This window comes from Podarcis raffonei, chromosome 2, assembly GCF_027172205.1.
Source record: "Podarcis raffonei isolate rPodRaf1 chromosome 2, rPodRaf1.pri, whole genome shotgun sequence".
NCBI classification, from domain to species: domain Eukaryota; kingdom Metazoa; phylum Chordata; class Lepidosauria; order Squamata; family Lacertidae; genus Podarcis; species Podarcis raffonei.
This window is the reverse complement of record NC_070603.1, coordinates 86,051,052-86,065,100: the sequence shown is the minus strand read 5'-3', so window position 1 is coordinate 86,065,100 and position 14,049 is coordinate 86,051,052. Positions and strand designations below refer to the sequence as shown.

Below are 14,049 nucleotides of genomic sequence, written 5' to 3'. Positions count from 1 at the left end.
ACCCAAACGTTTTCAGATGGGGAGTTGCAAAGAATCCCTTGACCCAACCAAATATGGGTTTGGGACAATAGCAGATGATCCTGATAAGCAGGCAGGGTCGTACAGGAGAAGGCAGTTTGTCAGACACCATGGTGCCATACTAGAAACCAACAGAGAGCCAGTGCCATCATTTCAACACTGTGGTGACATGCTGTTAATACCTGCCTGCATTTGCACAAGTTCTCTTCATGCAATCTCCATTTTTCAGGGTACTGATGACACATGCACAGTTTGCATATAGTCTATATTGCATAGCTAATCTTTGCATAATTGTTAGGATTCAGGCCTGTAGATGCGATCCTACTCACCCTTCTTGTGCATTTAGTCACCTGCAGTCAAATGTTTTCTGGGGGACAAAGGATAAGGAGGCTGACTGCAGAGTCCTTTCAGAAACAAAAACATCCTGATCCTCTTTTTTCCTAGAAAGCATCTGGCCCTTCCTTTTAAAAATGCACATTTGTCCTATCCCGTATCATTCTGGATTACAGGAATCATCTGAACATCTTCTTATACAAGCTGACGCCTCTTTCTCCAGTACTCTTACCTGTGTAATTATCACCAGCTAAGGGTCTCATCAGAAACATCTGAATATAAGCCCTCCAGTGGGATTTGTAAAGGAATATTTAGGGTGCATGTATGGTATCAACTGTTTGCAGTCAGGTATAAAATAACACCAAAATCCTCCGATTAAGTCTTGGATTTGCACCAGTTCATAAGGCTGGGCTGCATCCCCAAAGACTCCACTATGATCCATCAGCAACAGTATCAACAGAATTTTTATTTAATTTGCATCCCGCCTTTCAGTTCCAAAGATCCCCCCAAGGTGACTAACGCTGTAAAACCAAAACAATTTAAAAACATCAAAACATCAATAAGAGCAGAGAGCAAGAGCTAAAATCCAGAACAATAAAACAGCATCCAATTGTCCAGCAGAAGCCTTACAAAAAAAGAAATGTTTTCCGTGCAGCCTGCCTATCATGAACATTACATTTTCAAGCATTTCTCTGGATTAGACAAATAGGATGGAAAACCATTTTACAGCATTGTTATGCTTCTACAGCCTCCCGATTTCTGCAATTTCAGTCTCTTTTTCTAATGGCACTCCTCTGCCACTCTCTAACTGTTCTCTGCAGCATTGTTCGATAAATGTTTTCCCTTGCCCTTTCCTAATCCTTCTTCATTCTACACTGCACTAGTAGCATTTAACACGAGACCCTCCCCATTGCCTGTGTACATCAATCAGTAACTGACTAGGAATTGGGGTAAAGCCCAAAGTGTGGCAATGTTATTGCATGCTTATCTCTGCCGAACCATCCTGCACAAGAGACAAACCTTCCTCAGGGGGCTGTGCTACTGTGTGATAATTAAAGCAAGACGACTGTCGTGGCTGTAGATAATTATGCAGTAGTGAAATTACTTAATGGAATAATAGAAATTAAATCAAACGTTTTATCTTAGAAAGAGGATTTAGCACTTATATACTAAGGTGCCAGGTGGACAATCCTGAACATTCCAGTGCTCCGCTGATAGAACTACCCAGGTTGAACAAACTCCTTCTATGCCACAAAATCTAGAATGAGTAAGGGATGCAGCTTGTGACAAAAAGGTTCCAATCTAGTAACTGTTTTAAGATCCGAGTCTCCATGGCAAGATGAAGGCCTGATCTGTATGGAACATTCTTTCAACTGAAATATTCAGTAAGATTTTAAATACAAGATTTTAAAAAGACAAACAAAGGTATACAGCAAATCATTCTAACTCACACTCACAAATAAACACACAGGAGATAGAGTAACTGACTAAACTGACGTTTAGGTCCCTTGCTTCTGGTGTAAAGATCCACTGTCCCCCCACATTATGCTACTGGTTAGAATTCCCTTGGCTAATCAGGGTGATCTCTATCCAGCGCTATATAGACTCGTCAAAGATAAAGACAATTAACTTCTCCATATTGATGCTTGCTCAACAAAGCACTTGCAGAGAACATGCATGACAAGCCTTGTAGTCATGCCTGTAGTCTTCTCAACTCTCCAAATTGCACACACATAATACAAGGAATTAAAAACAAGGGTGAGAACTCTGGGTTCTACTTTGAGTGCGCTATGTGACATGCTAAGAAGACATGGTGAGTTGACCACATGGCAAACACAGACTGCTTCCAGTATAGCCAGGCTCTTACCTATTACCAGTTAAACAACTATTTTGATTCCGTGTATATAGTGACAGAGTTGGTCCTTTTATCATTCAGATCCAAGAATGTCTGCAGGCTTGAAAGCTGAATGCCTTCATGGCCTGCAAGATTAAATGCAATGTTCAATATGTCTGTAGCTCACTTTTGATAAAATGAAAAGTGGATGCATAACCCTTAGAAGCAACATGGATGAACATTCCAGCATGATAGATAGGTAGATGATAGATAGATAGATAGATAGATAGATAGATAGATAGATAGATAGATGATGATAGATAGATAGATAGATAGATAGATAGATAGATAGATAGATAGATGATAGATGATAGATGATAGATGATAGATAGATAGATGATGTTGAAATGCTTCTAATAAAGCCCAAAATTATCTTGAGAAACTAGTGGAAGGGTTCACATTGTTTCAGAGCTCTGGACCTGCACTGAGTCAGGGGAGGGAGCAGCTAGGCTGACTGGAAATGATGGGAGTTGTTATATAGTTGGGTGCATAATAATGATTTGTTTTAAAGTTTTGTGTATTTTACCGTTTGATAACAACCTTGGGTGCCCCGTTTGGGATGAAAGGCAAGCTAAAAACAAACAGTGGATAATACGCAGGTGGCTTAAAGCCTTCTCTTCCATCAAATCCTTGAACGTTTTATTCTTCTCTTTTCCAAAATAATCACACCTGAACTTGCCCCCTTTCCCTTTTGCTCTCATCAAGATCAGCTCTCAACAGGGTTTGCCGGCTTGTTAAAAAGGAGGACTCTCAAGGTCAGTCAGAATTTATAAGGCAGCCATTTCATCTTTCCTGCCTCTCTGGCTAGTTTCCTCCATAAAAGCTGCTGAATGCTGGAGATTCTGCTGGGCTTGAAAGGCCTGCCAACACTAAGGCCAATTAAGAGTTTTTAGGACGCTGCACATTAGGGTTATTATAGGCGACAGTTATGCAGCCAGAATTAATCTTAGCTAAACCTTTCAAGTGCTTTCCCTAACTCTGCTTTCCCTTTCCAGCAGAAGAGATACCGTAAGACAGTAAGAAGATAGACCTTTCCCCCAAAGTAGCCCAGATCCAGTCACACAAAACAGCCACATCTCCCCCAGCTAATATCTTTAGGGGAGCATAAAGTTTACAGCAGCTACAACACAAAAGACTCTTGGGTGTATATGCACAATGATTACCTGAAGCTCCCTTATATGTTTTAAAATATACAGTCGTACCTTGGTTGTCGAATGGAATCTGTTCCGGAAGTCCGTTTGGCTTCCGAAAATGTTCGAAAATCAAGGCGTGGCTTCTAATTGGCTGCAGGAGCTTCCTGCACTCAATCGGAAGCCGCAGAAGCCGCGTCGGATGTTCGGCTTCCAAAGAATGTTCGCAAACAGGAACACTCACTTCTGAGTTTGCGGCATTCAGGAGCCAAAATGGACAAGTACCAAGGCATCTGACAACCAAGGTACGACTGTATGGTAATTCCATGACAATCAAGGGCAGGGGTCAGCAACCTAAGGCCCATGGGCCGCAAGTGGCCCACGGAGGTCGTTTAACCAGCCCACGAGCCACCCCCGAACTGAGCCTCCCGCTTGGTGAGTCCCCGCGTGCTGCACTAAACCGGCACAGTGCAGGGACTCGCTTCTGCGGTGCCAGAAATCGCATCTGTGCAGACGCAGATGCCGGAAATCACGGGCGCACTCGTGATCCGGCCCACGGAGAGATCTCCGCTGGAGTGAACCGGCCCAGGTGAGGTAAACCTTGCCGACCCCTGATCTAGGGCATCTCAGAATTCATGTTGCATCACTCAATGGTCAATAATGAATTCACAAGGCAGATTCCTTGTCCAACCACCACCAGCCTCCTGTATCAACACGAAAGAAGATTATGTTGCAGTGTATAACCACCATCAGGATAACACACATGGAGCTTTAAACAGGGTCCATAAGGGGTAGAGATTTACAGTGGTGCCTCGCAAGACGAAAAGAATCCGTTCTGCGAGTCTCTTCGTCTAGCGGTTTTTTCGTCTTGCGAAGCAAGCCCATTGACGGATTAGCGGATTAGCGCTATTAGTGGCTTAGCGGATAAGCGGCTTAGCGGCTTAGAAAAAGGGGGGGAGGAAAAAAACCCCGCAGGAACTCGCAAGACATTTTCGTCTTGCGAAGCAAGCCCATAGGAGATTCGTTTTGCGAAGCACCTCCGAAACGGAAAACTCTTTCGTCTAGCGAGTTTTCCGTCTTGCGAGGCATTCGTCTTGCGGGGCACCACTGTACTATGCCAACACTGTGTACATAAAATGAATTAATCCGTGCTTTCTTCAACTCATCTCCCTTCTGCCATCTTCCTTCTCTTTAGTTTATTCAGGATACTATACTCTGGCATTCTGGACTGTAGCATTGCCATATTTCCAGCTCTCTTTCAAGAGAGCCATGGTTCAGCACTCAGTATCCCAAGCTATGACCCCCATCACCTCCAGTTAAAAGGAATGCAGAAGACAGGTTCAAGAAAGACTTCTGCCTGAGGGCTCCATAGAACTGCCAGTCAGAGTAGACAATGCTGGCCTCAATGGAACAATGGTCCAAGTTAGGATACAATAGTTTCAAATGTTCAGTCCAGCTGAAGAGCAACCCATACACTGCCTGATCAGCACAGGGTCACATGGTGACTTGCCTACACATCTAGCTGTAACAAGAACTACGGCTACATGGATCTTACTTTGTGGAATGTTTTGACAACACAAAATGAATGTCCAATACTAGAATGGAAATATCAGCCAAAAGGATGTATGAAGCAAGCTGCACTTGGTTGGCATCTGTCTTTCTCAGGTGACAATGGAAGAGTGAGCCATTGCAGGTGAAGTCAAACTGTTGAAAGGTTACAGAGCCTGCTGTGGTGGGAAAGACATGTTTTGTTGCAGCTGGGGCAGATGAAGGCATCTGGTTGTGTCGCTGCAGATGCACCATGGCATTTCATCTCTCAGTGCTCCTCCCAGCAGTCATTCCTCCTCTGGTCACTGTTATGGATGCACAACCTGATTGTCTGTCTCCAGGACCTATTCCCACATGGCAGGGTTGATGTTGCTACCCTTCGTGTCATGTTTGCAGACATCTTTGTAACGCAGAGTTCGTCTGCCAATTGGCCTGGTACCCAAAGTTACCTATCGAGCACATCCTTGGGAATCCTGCCATGTTCCATTCTATGGACAAGCCAGCGTAGACATCACTGAGACAGGAATGTGAACATGCTAGGAATGTGGGCTTGGGAGTGCACATCTTTGCTTGAAACTCAGTCTTGCAACATGGTGCCCAAAATCTTCCTGATGCAACACATTTGGAAGGCATTGAGGCATTGCTCCGAGTGGTTGTAAGCTGCCCATGACTCACTTCCATAAAGCAGCATGCTCAACACACAGGCCTGGCAGATATTCATATTGATATTAGACATCACATTCTCCCATACCTTTTTGGAGAGGTGAGCCATTGCTGTAGCTGCCTTGCCACCTGTCCAGCTCAGCATCAATGAAGAGGTCATGGTGGAACTTAGGTAGAAAAAATGGTCTACCACCTCAAGCGTGTGGTCACCAATGCTGATGTATAGAGTGCTGGCAATGTTCTGACCCAGAATGTTGGTCTTCATCAGGCTGATGATAAGGCTGAACTCAATGCAGGCTTGGATAAAATGGCTGATGAGTCTCTGTAGAGCTTCCTCAGCCAAGTCTCCCCAGCTGTCAAGCTGCATCATCTGCAGACAACATCTCTCGGATAAGAACCCGCCACACTTTTGTCTTGGCGCGAAGATGTGCCAGGTTGAACAGACTCCCATTGCTCCTTGAATGGATCTCTACACCGTCTTCAGTCAAGCTGAAGGCATATGAGAGCAAAAGGGAGAAGAATATGCCAAAGAAAGTTGGGGAGAGAACACAGCCCTATTTCACACTGCTATTTATAGGGAAGGCATCTGAGGATGAGCCATCATAATGGATGGTACCGCGCATGTTCTCATGGAAGGACTAAAAAACTTACAGCAGAGTTAAAGTATTCCCTAAGAAGCAACTTCCCTCCTGGATAAATTAATATGTAGACAGGATCTGTATTTATTCTTTTATTTCTCTTCTCACCTTCTCCATTCAGGCTTGATTTTACTCCCCTTTGTTCTCTTTCCTCACTCACAACTTTAAATCCAATTTCTTCCACAAAGCCTTTTCTGCACCACTGTCAACTACAGCTCCTACAAGCTGGTCCTCAACCAGTCCATCCTCACCCCTCCTTTATTAAGCTGCTGCTCTTTGTTTCTGATGGTCTTACCTGCATTATATATTTATAAAATATTTATAAAAAATTATAAAATGTAACCTGAGTACTTTTATTGCCCAAGACTGCAAGGCTGATCAGGATGCTGGGAATTCTCTCAACATGCATAGCAATTAAGGCATTAAAAAAAAATCAAAAGAAAATGCTCAGACCAGAACCTGAAGCAAAGGTCAAAGATAGAGTTACAGACACCAAGAACCATGGGCAAAGCATAATACAGTGGTACCTTGGGTTACATACGCTTCAGGTTACACACTCCGCTAACCCAGAAATAGTGCTTCAGGTTAAGAACTTTGCTTCAGGATGAGAACAGAAATCGTGCTCCGGCGGCGCGGTGGCAGCGGGAGGCCCCATTAGCTAAAGTGGTGCTTCAGGTTAAGAACAGTTTCAGGTTAAGTACGGACCTCCGGAACGAATTAAGTACTTAACCTGAGGTACCACTGTACAGGAGAGGCAGCATGGAACTAGGAAAGTCACAGACAAGAAAAGCATTGAAATCAGGTCTCCAGAAGATGCGTGTTTGGCAATGAGGGCACCCTGCATCCATCTCAAACCAGCTCCTGAAGAGGTACAGGCAGCTGTTCAAGGGGAAGTGGGGAGTCAAACTTCTCCATGATCTTTCCAACCTTCATAGTATGGCTCTGATAGGCTCAGAAGGCAGAGTGCAAATCCCGAATCCATCCCTTACCCATTACTGCTATGAGCTTCACTTCTTACACTGATTGCCAACAGTGGAAATATCTCCTTTTAACTTCCCAATAACTTAACTGTTAACTTCCCAATAATATTTCCTATTCTACCCAGGCCCCCTCCCATTTTTAATGTATTTGCTTCAGTCAGAAGCAAGACAAATGTCAATTTTGGCTGAGTTATATCCAGGAATATTTAAATAATATCTATTAAGGTTTATTTAGCACCAGCTGGATTTCAAGAGGGAGAGTGCTCCAGAGCCAGGCAACCATCACTGAGTAAGCCCGTTCACAAGCTATAGAGGTACAAACATCACTTAAAGATGAATTAACAAGCAGGGCATTCCAAACAGGTCTTAAGGCCTGGATAGAATGATACTGAGAGCAGTGCTCCTTCATTTTGGGCTCTTGTAAACCTGTGTTAGAACCCTGAGTGGGGCTCAGTAGCACACAGGAAGCCAGTTCAGACTCTTCAGAACTGGTTTAATTTGACCGCAACTATCAATATTCTTGCCACAGCAAATTCCAACCATTTCCAAAGGCAGTCTCACACAGAACACATTAGACTAATCTGACCTAATCAAATCCGGAGGTTACTAGAGCATGGATCACTGTGGCCAGGCTATCTCTGGCCAATTTGTTAGTTTCTTCTCAACTAAGACAGAGTCATAAAGACTAGGAGAAGTCCTAACTGATCATAAAGTATTTTATGTTTTGATAGCGCCTCCAGATCTCCTGCTCCCTCGATATGCTGCCATCCTATTTCATACCAAAAATGCAAGCTGAGTGTAAGACACATATGAATCACATTTCAGTTTGGCATTTCCCCCTGCTGTCCATGAGCATATAACACATTTCAAGATGGCTGTGCTGAAAATGGAAACGGGGAGCCAACACTAGAACTGAAATGAAAGGTGAGACATGGGACAGGCCAACACCACAATGTTCTCTCCCTCTCTCTCTCTCTACCTATATATATATATATATATATATATATATATATATATATAAAACCTAATTTTACAGGATCTTTAAGGACACAAGTTGGAAAAACATGGTTGAAGGAGAAGTATATAAAGCAACATAAAGATAGCCTAAGGCAGCCTAAAATAGTATTTATAAAAGCCATTGGCCAATTAGAAAGTTGATGCCAAACTTGCCCAATCAACCATCAAAGTTTGTTCACACATCAGCTCACTGCCCCTGGTGATGGCATGATAGCAGAATTATTGATACCTACAATGCAGTCTTGATCCCCAATAACGACACCAACAACTGTATACTAATCTCTACCAGAGGCAATTATTGTATTGGAGTATGGCTAAATGGCTGCATCCTTTAAAAATATCATATAAGCAGCTAACCCTAAAACACAACCACAGCACCCACACTTAATAAAACCAGCAATACTGATGTATATCAGGAAAGAAATCAAATGGATAGTGGGCAACACCATACATTTTTTTATTTCTATTCTGGATCCACAACTCTGTAAGAGAGGGATGGATTGCAAGCACTGTTAAGAAAGCTTGCATTTGGATTTAAAATATGACATATACTGCAACACCCCAAGCCCCAGAGAACCCAGCACTAGACTAGCCTTTGAGGTGGTTCATTGGTATGCAAGAGGATTTGAGATGCAATTCAGATACTTCAGCTAGAAAGCAAAATTCCACATTGTTGTTCTACTGCCACCCAGTGGAATGTATCTCAGCTTGAGCAAAGAAAAATGTTCAGAAGACATCAGAAAACAGATCAGCAAAGGAAGGGACACATCCATCACTAATGAAGGATTTGTCAAATCCTTCAGCCTGGAAACAAAACAAACAAAACACAAAAAAGTGACACAGTCAGGAAGAACTGCATTTCAGTTACAGCCTGAAGCTTCCACAGGAGCCATACAGAGAAGACTGAAGTTGTGCAGCACTGATCAAAAAGGGAGAGAGAGAGATTCTGTATATTCCAGACACTGCAAGTCAGGTAAACACAATCAGTCACCTGGGATTCACTGTAGCGTTTAGGGATCACCTCCTGGGAAAGACGGACAGTACAAGCACCTGTTATTTTGATCCTGCTTGTATAGCTTCAGCTGCAACACCTAATTTTTCCTGCAGTTATCTTATTGGGAAAGAAAACAAAGCTTCCTAATCTCAGATGTGCCACAGAAAATCTCTTCACTGGAGGCCTAAACCAAACTTCAGGCTGCCTTAGGAGAGGCATCACAAGTATGATCATTTGCCTTGTCACCACTGGCCCAAGGACCACCTCCAGCAATGGCATATATAATCGGTCACTTGTGAAGGGTCGCCCGAGTGATTTCCCCCAACCCCCTCCACAAGCACACAGGACAAGAAGCTGTTGAGCACATCAGCTGACTTGTCTGCTGGCTGCAAAATAAGCCATTTGCACCACCCCTTAGAAATTACGATAAAAACGTTTTCCCCTACACGCAAAGTTGGGTGAGCATGTTAAGTTGCCCCAAAGCAGTAGCGGTTTATTTCATTAATGCAAGAATCTGAAGATGCACAAAATAAAGCTGTATGTTTGCAAAGCAAGTGCCATCAACCCAGGCTATAGGTAGGTGTTGACGGCTGGCCTTGGATTCTAGCCTAAGCCTTGAGTTAACCAAAGGAAATACAGTGGCTGGGTTTCCTTTGTCAGATCACTGAAGCTCAAGGGCAACACCTGCAGGACAATTTAGAGAAGTGACATTACTGGGAGTTCAGTTGCCAGGTACTGAAAATTCTGTTTTTATTCATATAGATCTGTGATCAGAAAGTTTAAACTGCAGCATATAGGATGTCCTGGTGCAGAGGAGGGCAGGGCCCCTTTGCTATCAACAGCTGAGCAGAAGAGGGAAATTCCAGCAGGTCATAAAGGAAGAAGAAATGCTACACCCGGTGAAACATGCATTTTTCTACAAACTATAAAAACAGATAGAAACCTTGTTTACCTTGCATGAGGTTGTACCACCTGCGGCATAAATGTATCTTGGGAACATTTCAGCCCTGGACGCCACACGCATCATTTCTATATGAGTTTATCATACATTCATCTATGATTGTAAGCAGTTACCACACTAATTCTGCATCAATCAGGAATTCACCTGGAGCATGATCTCTGGGGAAGTTAAAGGGTTTCAGACAGCAGAACTTGGAAAGCCACCTTCTAGAGCAGGGGTAGGCAACCTAAGGCCCGGGGGACGGATCCAGCCCAATCGCCTTCTCAATCCGGCCCGTGTACGGTCTAGGAATCAGCATGTTTTTACCTGAGTAGAATGTGTTCTTTCATTTAAAATGCATCTCTGGCTTATTTGTGGGGCATAGAAATTCGTTCATTTTTCCCCCCAAAATATAGTCCAGCCCACCACATGGTCTGAGGGATGGTGGACCGGCCCACGACTGAAAAAGGTTGCTGACCCCTGTTCTAGAGTCACTGCCTATCAATATTTGGCTAGATTAACTTGATATGAGGCAGTTTCATGTGTTCTTCCTCTCCCCCCCAACCAATCCTTACCTGAATTTTCCCAGCTGTACCCCACCCCTTACAACTGCTTTTGGAAGGTACCCCAGGCCATCCTGCAGCACTGAAGCATACACCAACTAACCTTACCCAGGCTCCAAACAAAGGAAGCCAAGAATATTAAGGCTTCCTTCCCTTGAGGCACCTTAACAGATTTCTCATTAACACCAGAAAAGAACCTGTAATGACAAACTTCTTTTATTATTGCAGCAGGGATATGGCTAATGGTGTTGCTTTAATTGGGACATGGAAGAAGTTACTTTTTTTTTTTTTTTTTTTTTTGCTGGAATCATTACCATGAAAATTAAACATTCAACTTCAAATTTTCTGGACTTTGCCTCAGATGTGTAAAGCATGGCTGCCCACGCAAATTACTTATAAATCTCTTTTGGAGGAAAATAATGGGGCAGGATAGCTCAGGTGCTTGCAAATCGGATAAAGAGCTCTGCAGCTCCAGAGGAAGGCCAGAGGAACCGAAAGTCGTTTTGCACAATCAACTTGGTACATTTTGCTCATGCAGAATTAGTGGGCTCCCTTCCCCACTAGTTATGAGCAGACAGGGCCTACCCCACATACCTGCCAAGATGATGTGGATTCAGAGTTAAACCATGGAAACAGCTTCTCGCTTGCTAGCTGTAATGAGGGGAAAATTGTGGGACAAAAATCCTTGACTGTCAGACTTCTGCTGGCCTGAATCATGTTAAAAATGCTTTCCAACTACACCTCTTCTTACAAAAACCTACAATGGGGATATTTAAAAATGGGTTGCACCTAATGACACTCTGAAGGAGGACCTGTTGAAGTTGTGTTCAGCGCAAATGGGATTAGTTTGCAGCCAATATGGAGAAGTACACTTTGGCTGGTGTCAATTAGGAGGAGCCAGGTACACCTGGGGGTGTGGTCTTTATGGTGGGGAGTGGCCACCTGTGGTCATTTGTTTTTTCAAAAGTAATACTTCCAGCTGTAAGAACATTGAGGGTTTTTAAACGGGAAATGAGCCGCTGAATTGTTGCCAACACAGATTTGCAAGTAGAGAGCAAGGCAAGGCTTCTTACATAGACCCATATCTGCATTTTTCTACACCGCTCAGCTTTTGCAGTGTCATTTGACTAACCATTCATTCCTGAGCCACAAAACACCTTGCATTATAGAAGAACAGGTGCTCCCTGACACTCTATAGTAATTCTAAATATTTAAAAGGCAAATCCGACCATTTTCAACTTTGCAAAGTGCTTTTAAAAGATGAGGAGCAGTTACGGAAATTACTAATGGGTCATATTATAAGCCATCCTGTCTTGATAACTGCCAAATTACACCTTTGAAATATATTACCACTGATCTATGAAAATGTGTGCAGCACCCCACCCAAATAAGGGATCTGTCTGAAGTCAATGCAAAACACATTTATGCCCCCCCCCACTTTTTTTGATCAAATTCACAAAAGAGACCCAAGGACAGGGCAGACTGAATTCTAGCCTCCAACAGAAGAAAGGTTCTAAATTACAAATACGGCTAGAACACCATGCTATCTCCTCTCCTAATTACAGACCATTTCTTAAAACACAGACACACTCGGCAAGGAGTATTCACAGGGGTGGTGGGGTGTGCGAAATCTGCAGCAGAATATCACACGAGGAAGTCTTGCAGCTCACACAGCATTTCATGATCTACCACTGTGCAGCTCTCCATGTCTGGATTTTCTTTCATCACACTAGATTTTATCTTGTGCTATCCTTCTTCCTGGCCACCGTCCCAATCTTTTGTTATTATCAGACACTTAAAAAAAAATCTACTAGCAGATGAGTGAACTGGCATAGTTCAAGGAAACAGTAAAAAAGAGGCACCATAGATGACCTGGAAATAGTTAGCTACTATTGTATGATGGAATTTTTTGAAAAAAATTTAAATTATTATTTTTTAGAAAAGAAACAGTTAGCTACGACTACCAGTACAGCGAAGAACAGAATGGAAATAAAAGGAAACAAAAATGCTTAATCTGGATACCCAAAGTAGCACCCATGTCTCAAGATAAAGCAGTGATGTTATTTGCACAAGAACTCTGGAATGCTTTTCAAAGTTTAACCATACATGGATCTTTTACTGGAAGTAGACTAGTGTATAATGTAACATGGACACCCTATATGTTGCACTAGAGTCTAGACTCAATTAATTTCCTGTCAGCTATATCGGCCATGTGTTCCCTAACACATACCTAGCCCTATCCAGGAATTTATACAAATCATTCTGACAGCTACTTATATAGTGGTATAGAGATTCCTTGAACTCGAGAACACAGACATAGTATACGTAAGCGGGCAAGTGCAATTAACCAGAAAGAAAGCTAAGATTGTGTGTGTGTGTGTACACACGTTACCCAGCCATGAGAGAGTTAACATTCATTTCTCATCAAAAACCTCTTCCAAGGAGGTTAAGCACACAATAGACTATCTAAAGCAACAGCTAGAGAGGCTGCTTGAAATTCCACACATGTGCCTCAGCAATGTATTTCTATTAATGTCCAGTGTGTGTCAGCATGAAGATAAGGCACCAACATCATGTCCAACCAGCCTGCTAGAGAATGGGACGCCGTGTAAAACATTGTCTGATACTTAGAATCCCAGAGAACGGTGCCGCTCACAATCTCGCCCTCCCTGCACGCACCCCCCCCCGCCACGGCTGATAACACCGCCAGTGAGGGTGGGGTGGATCCGCACAAGGAAACTATTCTACAGCTTTGGGGGGGAAACAGAAATTGAGAGGGAGGGAGCAAGAAGCTAAGAAGAAAGAAAAACTTGATCAGCAAACAAGAGCAGGTATCTGGCACCAGCTTTGGCAGCTGTGCCAGAATGATAGTCTGTGCTTAAAATTAACTGTGAGAAAAGCCTAAAGTGGAATTTTCTCTTCAAATCAACTTACTTTAATCCTACCAAAAAAAAAAAAGTATTTTCCTTTCATTCCACATGCAGCTTGATCTCTCCTGCAGGCCTGCCACATATTCTTCATATCCTTGATTTGACAGAGGGAAGTTATTCCCATCTCAAGCATGGAATAATTGCTATCATCCATTGCAGATACTCCACAACTTGAAGGCAGAGTGTGCTGGAAGGGCTGGGCTTTATCCCCTTCAGAGATGGAAGAACTTTGCTGCAAATTAGATTATATCTAAAGCCTATAAAGAAGCAAACACATAGATTATAGCACTAGTGAGTTAAAAGACTTATAGTATGTATATGCATTTGCTTTTTGTAGCGCACACATAACTTCACTTGTAAGAAGAGCTTGGAGAAGCATCTGCAGAGATAAAACCATGTTT

General features: G+C 43.0%; 1 protein-coding gene across 3 annotated transcripts in view; it reads right to left on the bottom strand.

The window, feature by feature from the left end:
- Positions 1–14,049, bottom strand: part of CHCHD6 (coiled-coil-helix-coiled-coil-helix domain containing 6) — a 190,352-nt gene that overhangs the window by 152,754 nt on the left and 23,549 nt on the right. The window lies entirely within an intron of this gene.